Source organism: Chlamydotis macqueenii, chromosome 1 (assembly GCF_036417535.1).
Source record: "Chlamydotis macqueenii isolate bChlMac1 chromosome 1, bChlMac1.mat, whole genome shotgun sequence".
Classification (NCBI taxonomy): domain Eukaryota; kingdom Metazoa; phylum Chordata; class Aves; order Otidiformes; family Otididae; genus Chlamydotis; species Chlamydotis macqueenii.
The window spans coordinates 183239345-183253481 of record NC_141556.1 but is presented as its reverse complement, the minus strand read 5'-3'; positions in this window follow the sequence as shown (position 1 = coordinate 183253481).

Below are 14137 nucleotides of genomic sequence, written 5' to 3'. Positions count from 1 at the left end.
CAAAGCCTAGGAAAGGGCCAAGCAGGAGCATCTCCATCACAGCTTGCTGCTTCATCCAAGCACGGGTTCAGGGTTTGCAGGAACACTCGTGTCGCACACTGTCCAAGCGTGTGAATGAGAAAGGCAGGATGCCATCTACTTGGAAGGGTCTGAGGGCTCCTCTCTTTCTCCTCCACTCCTCTCTGTCCTTTTCCTACCAAGCCTCAACGCTCATGGCAGCTGAACTGTGGCTTTTCATGTAGTTTGCTAGCAGGAGAGCTGGTTATTGGTTTATCATGTTTTGTCCAGGAATCTGTAACTCTCAAGCAGCATTCATGTGGCATACAGCAGTACATCTTTTCCACTGAATACTTTTCCCTTAGAAACACTTTTTAACCTCTGCAGAGGAACACACAAAATATTTCTAAGGCATCAGGCTTGTTACTCAGATTTTTCCTCACTGCCTGTATGCCAAAGCCTTTCACAGTGGTAAAAATTACGAGGCCGCGTACTGCTAAATGTAGGGAAAGCTGTTGCAGAACGACACCGCACAGTGTGAGTGGGAGAGGGAAGGAGGAGTCGGTCATGAGACCAACAACTGAAGGAGAAATAAACTGAGAGTCATAAAACAAACTGCCATTCAAAACTCCCTTTCCACAGCAAGACCATTACTGCGGTTTCTGACAGCTTCACAAAATGAGGATAATTTGGGACCGGTCCTGAGGAGACATTTCTTCTCCTGTTCTGTGTGCCATAGGACGTGTCAGATCTCTTCCATAGCCACACTCAAATCCAGCAGAGCACTGGAATGGGGCATCCATAAAGATAATGAGGACAGCTGTCGACAGAGCAAATGAATGGAAAAAAGAAAAGGGATATAAAGTTCAGCTTCCAAAGCAAAGCCCTTTGCTTACTGGGCCCCACTGAAAGCCACTACTGCCTGGCGCCTCCTTGCCTGCCGTGTAGTTGTGGGATACACATGTACCATTATTGGAGACAAGGTAGGCAGGACCCCTGGCTCAGTTTGGTGGGACACCTGCCCTATCAGCTCTCTGTGTTTATGCATTCAGGAGTTGCTAGGTGCATGTGTAAGCTTTCAAGAGGTCCCACCTGCCTCAGACAGGGTGTAAAAATATGATGTTACAACTGGATGAGCTGTGTAGCATGGCACTGGGACAGCATGGAGCAGGTGTCAATGTAGGATGGTGAGCCCTAAGGGAGGAATGCAGACTGGCCAGTAAAAATGCTAAGGTGTGGTGGGAAACACGTACACCCCAACCCATGCTTTTTATTGTCTACTTGTAGATATAGGGGAAAATGCATTTGGCTCAGCGACTTGCAAAGACATCTATCTGCTTCAAAGTGTAGGAAGAAAATGGTATCATGTTAACACCTATCCACTGCTTTCCTCCCAAAGAGCTCCTGCTTGCTACAGCCAGTGTTGAAGCACAATGCAACTCTGTAAAAACACTTTTTGTGATTTTGTTTTTTTTTGTCTTGATTGCATTTGCATGTAAAGAAAGAGACACCCAAAGTACTGATTGCTTTGTATGAAGTAACTGTCAGTGCAAAACACAAACCAGAAGAAACTATTAGTGTAAAATATAAAATATATGTGGCGTTAAGAGTTTTCAAAACAAAAGGAGCCTGCATTTGTTTAATGGTCTCTAACTTTTAAGGTCTTACAACAGCTCTTGAAACACTGAGCAAACAAAATATTATGTGTATCTCTCATGAAAGCTCACTTCCTTTGCTAGACTTCATGAAGAATCTCTACCCTGTCATGCTCAGAAAAAAACAGTGAAAGGAAAACTCTTTGTAATAAAGGTTAGATAATCCTCCCTCTTCCTCCTTTAGAAAAAGCATCTTCAGAAAAAGATTTTTTTTCTCTTACTTCACACTGCTTACTTTTTACACCCCCTTCTCTGCTTCCCACACACTTTCCCTACCTGTTGCTGGGTTTGCGGACTAGCCAGCTTACTTGGTTTGTAAAAAAATTACGTGCTCTTGCCCAAGAGTACTGTGGATGCCAGTAGTTCTGTGAAAATAATACTCTGTTTAATGCCTCATCCATAGCTTAAGATTCTATGATTCTCTAATTCTATGATTTTGAGTGTGATATAACCGAACTTTCCCAACAGCTGTTGATTACATTTTTGTCTTCCTTCAGACATCCGCATACCAGCTGATACCTGTGCTCTTTCAATTAAGTAACAACAGATTCTGTTGTCTTAATATTCCTGAGAATATTAAAATACTTACTGGGTTGCAATATTTTGCCAAAAAGAGTTTTATGATACCTGTTTCCAGAGAGTAACTAGGTCTCCCACCATCTTTATCAAAACCTGTTCTTTATATGCCCAAAGATATCTTAACATGGTCTCACAACTCCACTGTCTTTGCAAAATAGTGTATCTAGAAGCCATGCCACACAAGGTAATTAGAAGTTTTCAACAGGAATTTCAGCCTGTTTCTAATCCAAGACTGTCTATAGTACTTCAGTCTTTGAACATAGAACATCCTTTTTTACTTTTGTCTTTAACTTGCCAAGTACAGTGAGTGAATTCAGAAAGCCACCTCCATACCCGCTCATGCTCTGCTTCTCTGGATTCCTAAATCTTGCAAATGAAAAGCTGCAGTTTTCCTCTTCGTCTGAACAGTTCTGTAGGAAAGGATAAGAAGGTTAAAATTCACAAGATAACTATTTCACATCAGAAGCCTTGAAAAAAGTGTAGCACGGGGTTTGGGGAGCAGGGGAGAGAAGGCTCTGGAGAATGATATTTCCTAAAGATTCAGCTTAGCAGTTGCAATTAACTTCCCCAATACCCTTTTGGATAAAAGTTATCAGATAAGAGATCAAAAGAAAGAACATGATTTAGCTCTAGCCAGTCTCGATTTACAATCTGTCTTCCCTGATCTGAGTTCATTCCGTGCAACTCCTGTGTCATGTTCCTCTCTTAGAGATGGGAGAAGGAGTTTAAGTCAAAACAGATATAAGTGTAGAGCCTCCAAAGGCCAAAATGAAACGACTCTTAATGGCATTTTTATGGCACTCCCAGGGTATCACCATATCCTACAAGGATATTATGAGGGGAATTTCATCTGCTTTACTCGAAAAAGATTTGGTGACATTCTGAAAAAAAAATGCATAATGCAGCAATTGAAAATAGCTGAAATATTTGGTTCAAGTTTCCTGGATTTCAGCCATGCCTGAGAAAAGAATGTGTGGGGAGGTAGGTGCAGAAGGAAAAGGAGAGAATTAGAAATAACTCTCTCTCCCTTTCTCTTTTCGCTGTCTTTTCCCACCACTCTCCAATGTTCAAAATCAACCTGAGGATTGAAGGGGAGGATGCTGCTGATGAGCAGCAGGCTTCTCTGCCAGGTTTCTCTGTGCAGAGGTCAGACTTTCATGAGCATAAACAGGAGACCTCTCTCTGATCATGTTTCCAGGCCTGGATTATTAATGGTTTTATTTCCAGCCCTTAATTGTTTCCTCTTCTGGTGATGTCTTTTTTAGTCTTCCTTCAGCTAACACACGCTCGGTATGCATTAAGTAATGAAAATGCACAATCAAGGCACACATACCTTGCAACTGCTGTTTATCCTCAAGGATTTAAAACTAGTAACAGGGGAGGTTAATGTTATTCTTAGGAGATAACACTCGTTGCTATGGCGAAGACATCTTCTGTCACTCACTGTTGGGAAGATGGTGTCGCCTGTACTGTGAATGCTTGACAGTATTTTTGCTTTTGAGATCAGCCATAGTAATTATTCCAACGCAGACACTAACCTCCCTGTTTCTGTGCAGATTCTCACACAGATATTTTATATCTGAACAGGCTCCTCTCTGCCTTCTTGATGGGCTCAATGTGCAGGTATTGATAGGGTTTTTCAACATCTGAACAAACGATGGGAAATGGCAATAGCTTGTGTCTGAAGATAACAAAAGCCTCAGGCCTCAAGTATCAGGCAACTTAATTTTTTTGTTGTTTAATGTGTGTTACTGTTTGCACAATATTCTGGAAATCCTTCAGCTTTTTAAAACATAAAATTCCATTAGGCCTGATCCACTGCTCACAACTTCATGATCTGCACTTCCTACTAAAATTTATTCAGGCAATAATCCCCCAGAAATTGGTTGTTTTCAGCAGTTTATGACTTGTTATTTAACATTTAACAGAATGGCAGTTTATTTTGGTAGCAACCAATACTAAGAAGTTTATTGCCATTGTAAACCATAATCAACCATTTGTATCATTACTGTTTTTTCAAGATATAAAAATGGCCAGCTGCATTGGAAAACCTTTTGGCAGTTATAAGCATTTGCATTGAAGATTATGTATGGGGTTATTTCACCTTAAAGGTCAAAAGTATTTAGAGAAACCACTCACTTCAGTGTAAATTATTTAGCAGATTGGTAAAATCCAATCCCAGAAAGAAAATACTGAAGCAATTCCTGGTAATTTTTTCAATTATGGTCATGAAAAAGGAATCCGTAGGAGATGGACAATACAGAAGATTGCACTTTCTTTCTCACAGCATCAGGCCAGAAGATAAGGCTTGTTGCCTTTATGGATGTTGCAACTGTTTTGCTGAATAATTTATTGTACTGTACTCACAAACAGCTTAATCATCAAGGTTTCCCATTTCTCTCCTAGGATCTTAGGAAACTGGCCACTGATTTCATAATTGACATGTTTAGAAAAATTGAAAATACTTCCATTTTGATTGGAATAGGTTTCAAATGAGAGCACATGTTTTATAACAGCACGTTGGTCCTTCATCTTAAGGCCAAACCTACGCCAGTAATTCACAGTGAATAATTCAAGTGTACAAATTAGTTTCTATTTTTGCTTTCAAAAATGTATCTACAAGCAGACTCCAATTTCCTTTCTTCTACTTATTTCATTAATATTTCTTTTTACTGCATAGTTGCACAAGTAGTTACTGCAGAATATGTGAGCTGACTTTAATCACAATAGCTCTTCTATTGCCACCCTCTCAGCGGATATATACACTTGCACAGTTCATGCAAATGTTCACTTATGAAGAAAAAAAAATTGCTTCCTCTTAACACTTGTGCCTGGTTGTAAAGTTCATTTTTCCAAACTGTTTGTGCTAGTAAAACTTTCACTAGGTAAACACACTGTGCAGAAACGAAAAATGGATTTAAAACATCCATTTAAACCTTTGAGCAGGTAAGACAAGTTGTTTTTTTTTTAATTTATGTTTAGTAGTATTAATTCACTTCTTCTTTTCAACACTGATTGGAATTTCTAGCAGAAAGCTTTAACTCATTTTTTTTTCCTCCAGTCTTCAAACATAACGAAACAAATTAATCCCTACTATAACTCCAGTGAATTTGAGGACATTATAGTAGAGATTACTTTGGCAATGTATTTCTTGTTTAAAGTGCTTACCTGCACATTTTTTATACAGTCAAGAGTGATGGTTGCTGGGTTTCATTTTTCACATTCAAATTATGTGAAATATGGGAGAGGCCATGGCTTTAACTCTCAGATAATTTTTGTGGGTTTCACTTTCTGTAACTTGGAGTGGGTTATTAGGACTGCCAGATATGTGCAGCAGTTGCCACACTGCTTAACTGGAAACAAAAATCTTCTGAACCTCCACAAAGGTGCCCAGCAGGCTGAAGAAAAGAAAACTGAAGACACATCCCCCTTGGAAGCGTGGTCAATCCCTTTTGAAGGGAGAAGATAATTTGTCTTAAAAAAAAAATCAAAAGAATGACAAATACTTATTTTTGCCACCCTCACAAGCCTAGAAATAATACATGACATGAAAGAAAGTGAAACAAAGTCCTCAGGAAACAAAAATCCAACCCCAAATCTACTGCCTAGACATATTCAGCCTGTCTTTCATGCTGTTAAAAATTCTCTTCAGCCCTGGGCATTCGTAGCAGAACTGTAGCAATGAGGATCAGGCAATCCCGCCTGCCAGTCAGAGGCATTAGCAATTTGATGGTTGCAGAAAAACTGAAAATAAAAGCAGAGTGTTTCATAAAGCAACAAAAGCAAGGCAGCCTTCTTTCTACCAGGCTGCATCCGGATAGCTATAGGCTACCGAGTATCGGAGATGAAGAGTGTTTAGGCCTGTTCAATGCTTTTTCACAAGTCCAAGCAGAGATACAAAAGCAGGGCACTGAGGCTGATGGAAAAAAAAAAAACCTTCTGCGTTCTTACGTTTACCTTTATTGACCGAAGCAAAACTAGACACTTGAAATCAGAACCATTACCAGTCTCTGCTGGATTGGTACAGTAGAGGAAAATGTGAATCAGATGTGAATCAAATGCAGCTTTTCCAGGCATGGATGAGTTATTTAATTGAAACAGTGCCTTTGTATTTTGTGAAATCTTTTCCCCCTCCATATTTTTGAAACACTGAGTCATTCAAAAATCTGAAAGCATTTATGTTCACACTTTTTGCTGAACTTCAGGAAATATTGTAACCTAATGGTGCTGCCTTTTCCCCCTTGTTTTGTAAAGCACTCACTTACTATGGTTTTTTTCTTCTTTGGTCCAGAACCACACAGGCTGGCCATTGGCACCGTTAACAGCTTTCGAGTCGTTGTGTTTTCAACTTTCAAATTGGGTTTTAAAAGACTATGCCTGCATATTTACTATGGGCTATTGGTAACATCAGCTTGTATCAGAAGACTCATTTGCAGGGCTGTAAAGTCATTTGCTTATGAGTTCACCATCCTCACCTGGGGACATCCCACAACCATGAGTTCACCAGGCAGCAAGGACACCTCAGCACTCTCTGCTTTTTCTGCTTCCTTGTCATCCATTGACAGGCTTTTGAAATAAGAATTTAACAATAAAGAACCAACTTATGTGCCCTCCCCACCTCCACTCCCAATCCAACAATAAATGAGTGCTTTCTCAGCTAAGCTTCAAGTCAACCTGAATAAACAGGTCAACATTCCCAAGCACTGGCTGCTCAGCAGCTGATGCTGAAGTAGCATAAGCTAATTTATATTCTGTAGGGTCACTTAAACTCTCAAGTGTTAAGCTAAAGTGTCAGCCAGGTCCCAGTGGGGCAAGTCTGTGCAGCACTCAGAGCACTTTTTCTTAGGAGGAGAGTTTTGTCCCTCATTAGAATTCGTTTCGTATTATGGATTTCTTCCTTCCTTCCTCCCAGAAGTGGAAGGACTAATTAGGATCAGTTATCACTGCTGACATTCAAAGCATTATTAGAATTGCAGCCCACTGAAACAAAAAGGGAACTCATATCTGTCGTAGGAGATCCTGACAATTCAGGCATTGCTAGACTCCGGTGGGCTCGCCTTTAAAGCTTTCCTCAGCTTCAGCTCCAGCAACCTGGCTTTCGCTACAAACCAGTGAGACCAGAGCACAACCGATGCTGCCTAGACCTCTGTGGTGCTTTACTTTATTTTGAGGAGGGGAAGCCGTTTAAATAAGTAGAAAAAGCATAGGCAAGCTTCTGTCTTTCAAGCCTAACCCCTCACGCAGTTCTCACTTCTGCTGCCACATTAACCTCTGCAGAGGTTCTTCATTTGCTTTGGCTCCGTGGCTTTCATAAGGTGCAATCTCTAGTTTTGTCACTTCAAAATTTCAGCTGAGCACAAATAGGCAAGGATCCATTGGTCTGATGGGGGACTCTATAAACCACTGTTGTGAAGCACAGGGAGGACGCCAGTGATAGGCGTAAGCAGATCTAAGACGTACCACTGCCAATGGCTGCTCCTCTCCAGCACCTGTGTGTGCCCCCACTCATTCATTCGCATCAGTGGTTTGTTGAAATTACAGTCCCATCACAAGTTGTCCATGCAAGGGAGGACCACATGCAAGCCAAGGTGGCCTTCAGTAGCTACATGATATTAAATCGGTATAAGCAGGTCATGCTGCTGCAACCCGTGTCCACAGAAAACCTGATAGAGGCTCCCAGTCATTTAGGAAGAGGTCTGCCATTTTCATTCTGCCTCCAGATTCCGATAGAGCCAAAAGAGTCTAGCTTCACACCTTTTAAGCCATATCCTTTTTGGGGGTGGTGGTGTTGCTGGGGGGAAGAAGACACCCCTTTCCTATTTCGTTCTAAGCAACTGGTAATCTAAGCAACTTGCTAACCAGCTTTATATATGCAACTTCAGGACTTAGCAGTAGATAGATTCAGGAGTGCAAGGAAGGAGAAAAAAAAAAAAAACAACCAACCTAAAATAAACCACATTTAGAGATTCCAGTGACAAAATGGAAACATAGATAAAGTGTCCAGAAGCTTAGGAGAAAAAAAAAATAAAAGAATCACTCTGAGTGTTACTGAAAAAGATTTATAAAATCTACAGAAGTCTTCATTATAGTGCAATCCTTCCTTCCATCCCCCTAAACATTTTTAGGTTATCCTCTCTGTCCGTGATTGCCTTTATATTGTCATTGACATTGTGCTGCATGAAGTCAGTCTCTAATATTAGATGCAATTATGATATGTGACATCAAAATCATGCTTAAAGTAAGATTCCACTTGAAGGAGTCACCTTAGATTATGCTTTTGTAAGGCTGTTTATTGCTTTTGTGATTGTGCTATCAAGTATTCTTTGTATACCAGTACCAAGGTGCTAACAGCCGGATCCAAAATAGATAAAAGGAGCCAAACATTTCAGTAACTTGAATTCTGATGTCTGCAGTCAGATTTGTACTCTAGAAACCCCTCCACAGCGGCTTCTTCACCTCAGTTTTGAAAAGTACTGCAGCTATGCTTTTGCTTGGTTTAACCTCTGGTTCCCCAAAACTATGCTTTGCCTCCACACATTGGCAGGATTAAGTCTATTAGTGCTGAATGCTCCTATGCCCAACAGATACCAAGAAACTAGGAAATCAGATGAGCTGCGGATGCTGTTGGAACCGAGGCGATTCCAGACTCACCACTGCATGCTGGCACCTACGTTGTTAAGTCCAGTGGAAATTAAGAGTTTAAGACATTTTGTGGACTTATCTTGGTATTCTTAGTTAACAATTTTTTCCCAGACTTACAAATCTGGGCCACAACCTGGTCTTTTCATCTCAAACATCACACTCAAAAAGTTTCTGAGATCAGACTGTGCCATGGGTGACACCAACGTGCGCCTTCTGTCTTGAACAAATGTCTGTAACGCGGCCTCAGCAGCAGCAACGTGCAATTGTAACTCACTGGCAATTAACTGCACTAGGATCCAGCTAATTCATGGTTAAAATCATGACAGCAATACAGTTAACAGCAGAAAAAAAAATTTAGAAGGAGAAGATAAAAAAAACAACAAAAATAAGATGTGACAAGTGCTTATTTACGTAGTCATTTTTCAGGAGCTGAGCTGCACTTTAATACATAAATGCATTGTACCTTTACTGAAACCTTCCTCCTGAATGGCTAATAAGTTATATTTAAGTGCTTTCTCCAATGAACTGACTTACTTTAGTTACTGTGAAATCATTTTTATTATCCTTCTGTCCAAAAAAGTTGGAGGTAGCTAAAATCACTTTGGTGCACCTCCTGCAAGCTGATGAATTATTGAAGACGGGAGGTAGAGTGGCTGCGCTGAGAAAAAGACGGATAGCGAGGGCATTTTCACTGTTACGGAGAAGATGGCTTGACAGGAAGGCAGGAGCCCCAGAAACATCTGCAGGACTGTATTCTTAATGAAGGGAGTGGTGGAAAAGATCGAAGCTGACTCACCAAAGATTGAAATATTTAATTGTGTAATATCCGCATATGGAGATGTCGACTGAGGATGGAAGCAAGTTGCGATATTGCTCTGCGGCACAGCACCTCGTTTCCAGCTCGCTCTCCCAGGTATTTCAGGTCCCTGTTGAAATGGTATCTACGCGCTGTCAAGAGTGATGCGAGCTGGTGGTTAATAATACGTTAAGTTCAGGAGAAACATAACAAATAGGAGCTTGTAAGGACTTTTTTTTCTCAAAAGGAAATCCCACTACTTCTTCCCCAGCTGTGAGTAAAGAAAATCTAACTGGGAATCTTGTAGCCCTCTACTTAATTCGGGAAACCCGAACTGCTGTCAGTAACCTCAGCACTCAGATCTTTAAGCCTCTCTTAGCTGATCAATTTGTCCCCTACAGCAATTGCTACTACAGTAATTCCCACTGACGCCAGAGAGGGAAGCACTATACAGTTACAGCTGGCCAGCTGCTGAACCTGCTAAATAGGTGTTCATGATTTGAGGCAGTATTTTGGTCTGTTTAGGCCAGTGGCAGTTTTACAAGGCAGAATGTCTTTGCTGTAGGTCCAGTGGAGACTAGGAGGCTTCCCACCACCTAGTATTAAGGACAAAGGACTGACCCCACCACTGACATCAAGATCAGACTCAGAGTCCTCTGGAGCATTGCCTCCAGGAAAACACCATGGAGCCAACTACCAAAATTACCAATATTTTGTATTGAGCAGCTCTCCAAACATCCAAGACTATTTTAGCTATGCCTCTAGGTTCAACTGCACTTCAGACTTTATAAAAAGCAAGCAAACAAAAACCATGCAGGATACTTCCCTGATGAGACATAGTTTAGTGGTGGACTTGGCAGTGTTAGTTTTATGGTTTGACTCCATGATCTTAAAGGTCTTTTCCACCTGAATGATTCCATGATATTATTGTTCTGCTATTATACCTCTGTCATTTGATTTTCCCACTGGATCTCACAGGACAGGACAATGCAGCTTGGGAGGGACCTCAAGAGGTCTGTAGTTGTACCTGCTGCTCAAAGCAGGGCCACCAGTGGGGTCAGAGCAGGTTGCTCAGGACTTTATCCAGCAGGTGTTGAAACACTCCCAAGGATGGAGAATGCACATCCTCTCTGGGCAATATACGTCACAGTTGGACTGCCTTTAGGGTGAAAGGTAGGATGGGCCCACACCACCCTTTTCAATTTTTGTCCATTTTCTCCCACCCTCACGCCATGCATGACTGTGGAGAGCCTGGACCCATATTCTTTATGATCTCCCTGTAGATGCTGGGGAGGCTGTTGTGATGTTCACCAGCAACACTCTCTTCTTCAGGCTGAATAAGCCCCACTCCCTCAGCCTCTCACACAGTCAGTGTGCTCCAGCCCCCAGCCATCGTGATGGCCTTTGCTGTACCTGCTGCTGTTGGCCAATGTCTTTCCTGTACAATGTCCCAAACCTGGATGCAGCAGCTAGATGTGGCTGGCCGAGTAGAGGGGAATAGCTGTTTCTGTCCACCTAGTGACCATGCTCCTGTTCATACAGCCTGGGAGGCTGTTGTCCTTCTCTGCTGCCACGGCACGCTGCTGGCTCGTGTTCTTGTGGTGCCCCGGGTCCCTTTGAGCAGAGCTGCTCCCCAGCCCTGCAGTCCCCAGCCCGTAGCATGGCGAGGGGCTCTTCCTTCCCAGGCACTGGGCTCTGCATCCGTCCTTGTTGAATTTCACGAAGGATTCTGGTCACCCCATTCCTGCAGCCTCTCCAGGTCCTTCTGAATGTTATCTCTGCCCTCCAGTGTATTGACTGGTTCATGCCATTCAGTCTCTTTGCAAACTTGATGAGAGTGCACTCTGCCTCCTCCAGGTCCCTGACAAAAACGTGAAACAGGAGACGTCCCAGGGCAGACCAGCCTCTGGGTAGAGTACAACCCCTTAAGAACCACCTTCTGACCCCAGCCATTCAGACGACTTTTTACGCATTGAGTCATCCACTAGAATTTTGTTTAGATTTCTTTCATTATACTGTAGTTATTATATTGTATTCACTGCAACATTCAGGATCTCTACTATCCTTTGCAACACAAACTGTTCTCTCACCTGCCAGATGCAAGGAACATCCAAGTTCTTCACATTCATTCCAACAGTCAGGAGAAATCACTGTATCCAGAACCAGGCTCTATACAGTGTTTAAATCTTAAAACTATTTTAGAGAGGGACTATTTTGGAAAATAACTTTGCCACTATTTAAAACTAGAGTTTATTAGATGCAGTATCTGGTATATTAAAAAAAAAATCTCTAACTAACCTCTCCTTGTATAAGTTAGTATATAAATAAGGAAACTAATAGCACAGTAGGGGTGTTTTAATGTCACATGAAGCTGTACAGCAATTATTCTGTGTACCATGACTAACTCTTGAAAAATCTTAATAACATTAAGTGGATTCTGCTACCCTTGTCAAAATGATATTTCTCATTCTAAATATAGTTTTGTGATTTCCCAATATTAAAGGAAGGAGGTGTATCGCTATCTCTGCTGATAATTCAAGTTTTTCATAAGAGGAGTTTCTCATTCCACCGTTCACAGATCATCAACAGTCAGTAAAACATCAGATAATGATTTAAAATTCCCTCCCTCCTACTCAATGTCCTGAGCAAGTGAATAAACTTACAAAACAGGAGAAAGTAAACTACAAAAGCATATTCTAAATGTAGCTAAAATTTTAATAATTTTCAAGTAGAAAATTTTGTTTGGGCAACATGCCAAGAAACTCCAACTTTTTTTTTTGCTTTCTAAAAAGTTTTATATTCTTCTCATTTTTAAAAAAAAGGTTGGGAATACGGATCTGCAAAAGAAAAAAAAAAGCTTGTACAAGTACAGTACGACAGCAACACAAGTACAGTGCCACTATTTCTTTAAATGACTCATAACTATGGTGTATGTATTCATACCAGAGCAAAACTGAGTATAAAGAAACTCAATAAAGAGCATAAATTGGAGATATTAGGGGGTGGTGTGTGTTGAGTTGTTTGTTTGTTTGTTTGTTTTTTTTATTAAATTGGCTTCCTATTTGGGCAATAATAATTACATTAAGACCAGTAATTTACTTTGGCTTTTTTTTTTGCTGTCTTTAAAAGAATGAGAGGTATGTCAGAAACTGCACATACCCATGAAGAGGAACATTCTTCTCACTCTCAAATTGTAATAATCTGAGTTGGAAAACTAAGTAAAAAAATTTAAGAAAAATGTTATTTTAAAAGTGCATCCCAGTACAGATGCATAATTCCTCAGAGGATCCTAAAAATCACTGTGTATGCGTATAATCACACGTGTGCTTATACATACACACACACACACACACGTTCTGTTGCTTGACAGCAATCATTGAAATGAGAAAGCTTAAAAGTCTCAAGATAGTGATGGCATCACTGACGATGCCAATTCACAAAGAAATGTGTCTTAGCAACACACATGCCAAAAGCTGCCATTGACGACCCAAGGAAAATGCTAATTTTATCAGCATTCAACTAAAAAGTTATGGAAGCTGTAGCTGGCACTTTAGTGCCAGTCTAACGTGCTGCTTGTCAAGGACAGAGCTCATACAGACAGAGACAGAAGCTCATACAAGAGTATGAATTAAAGGAAAGACCCTAAAGCTCAACATGTGGACAGTGGTGCTCCTAAAGAAGTTAGCACTACCTTTAACAGTCAACTTCTTTAACTTAATTTTGACACAAATTAATGTTTTAAACTGACCAAGAAGTGGAGACCGCAGCTCAGTACTCTGGCCCTTGGATCTTGCAGGCTTTATGACCCTTCCATTCTGCAGTGAGGTACAACTTCAGCAAGAAGCGAGGCAAGTGCCATCACCTCCTCAGCCCAGGTTAATCACCAGCCTCATTTGAGGACTGGAACAGATACAAGAATCTTCACACCAAGGCTGATAAGGCACCCTCCAACCATAGCTTTTCAGGAACTTGGACACCAGACACCTCATCTATTGATTAAAGGATGAGAAAAGTATTAAACTGAGCAAAGACCTGGCAGGAAGGAAGCAGTTTTACACCTACTCAGAAGCAGAAATCTAAGCACATAGGAAAGTAATTTTTTTACCTTCAAAATTCGCTAAGAGAGCAGGCAAAGATTTTGTATTTATATGTCTCAATTCTACCCAAATCCCATTCTAGGTCAGCAAAGGTTTTGCAAGTTGCACTCATGCAGGCAGATGACCAGATGTCACAGTCTTTCTGTGGACCTACGCCTAAGTCTGCTGTGGCAAGGGCAAAGGAATGAATGAAATCTGAGAAAACTTCCATGGCCTAAGAGCAAAAGCAGGCAGATGAGCAAGCTGTGCTTCATTAAATAAACTGGGAATCATCTACAGCAATGCTAACTGAATGCACTCAGTCTTGCCCAGCTTCTGAACTTATACAGGATATCTAGGGCCTGGTTACGATGCGATTAGAAAACTACTGG